We start from the raw sequence: 1575 nt of genomic DNA, 5'->3' as shown, positions 1-1575 counted from the left end.
TCAATGACTATGAAGTCTATACTCAGAGTCTTTGATTTTTCCCCTTTTCCGAAAGTGGTGTGAAGGGGTAAAAATCCTAGTGGTTTTATTGGCGTGTTCCCTAATCCATATAGGGTATCGAGGTAGGCTCTCAATTCTTTCTCATCTAGCCCAAGCTTGTCGAAAGCAGGTTTGAAGAGAATGTCCGCCGAGCTTCCTTGGTCCACTAGAGTTCGGTGGAGATGGGCATTGGCTAGGATCATAGTTATCACCACGGGATCGTCGTGCCCGGGGATTATCCCTTGCCCATCTTCTTTTGTGAACGAAATAGTGGGGAGGTCGGTTGACTCTTCCCCGACTTGATAGACTCTTTTGAGATGTCTTTTGTGAGAGGATTTAGTGAGCCCCCCTCCCGCAAATCCTCCTGAGATCATATGGATATGTCTCTCTGGAGTCTGCGGCGGTGGGTCTCTTCTATCCATGTCTTCTCGCTTTCTCTTTCCGTGATTGTCCGACCTTTCCATGAGATATCTATCGAGCCGACCTTCTCTAGCCAGCTTTTCTATCACATTCTTAAGGTCGTAACAGTCGTTAGTGGAGTGACCATATATTTTATGGTACTCGCAATAATCGCTGCGGCTCCCCCCTTTTTTATTTTTAATAGGTCTAGGGGGTGGCAGCCTCTCAGTGTGGCAAATCTCTCTGTATACATCCACTATAGAAGTTTTTAGGGGAGTATAAGAGTGATATTTCCTGGGCCTCTCGAGACCGAGTTCTTCCTTTTTCTTGGCTTCCTTCTCCCTCTCTTTAATTGAGGGAGGGGGTCCAGATCGCCAACTCAGGTCTCTTAACTTGGCATTTTCTTCCATATTGATGTACTTTTCAGCTCTTTCTTGTACATCACTTAGAGAAACAGGGTGTCTTTTAGATATGGACTGCGAAAAGGGACCTTCTCTGAGCCCATTGACTAACCCCATTATGACTGCCTCTGTGGGCAAGTCTTGGATCTCCAAACAAGCTTTATTGAACCTTTCCATATAGGCTCGTAAAGATTCTCCGACCTCCTGTTTTATAACCTCTTCATGTAGTCCCAGAAGGTTTTGCCTACTTCTTGCTTAACTCCTAAGAGGCTTGGTATATGCTTCACCTTATCCTTTTGGATGGAGAAGCAAGCAAGGGTTTTTTTGCGAGATCATCAAAACATGTGACCGACCTGGGTGATAGATTATTGAACCACTTCGTTGCCGACTTAGTGAAAGTTGTTGGAAAAGCTTTGCAACAAGTTGAATATGAAGCATCAGCTAGATACATCCGACTTTTGAAGTTGCTTAGATGATGCTTTGGGTCCGTGGTTCCATCGTAGAGGTCCATATAAGGGCTTTTGAAGTTTCTCAGAACTTTTGCCCTCATTATGTCCTCGCTGAAAGGATCTTCTCCGCCCAAGAGTTGTTCTTCTTGTTCGTCGCGGGAGTTGTGATTCTTGAGGGAAGATTCTAGCTGTAAGAGTTTTCTTTCTAACTCCTTTCGCCGATCCATCTCCTCTTTGAGGTACTTTTCAGTTTCCTTTTGCTTCTCCCGCTCTTGTTCTAATTGTTC

This window comes from Arachis duranensis, chromosome 7 (assembly GCF_000817695.3).
Source record: "Arachis duranensis cultivar V14167 chromosome 7, aradu.V14167.gnm2.J7QH, whole genome shotgun sequence".
In the NCBI taxonomy this organism is placed as follows: Eukaryota; Viridiplantae; Streptophyta; class Magnoliopsida; order Fabales; family Fabaceae; genus Arachis; species Arachis duranensis.
The sequence above is the reverse complement of the archived record's forward strand: the minus strand, read 5'-3'. Positions refer to the sequence as shown.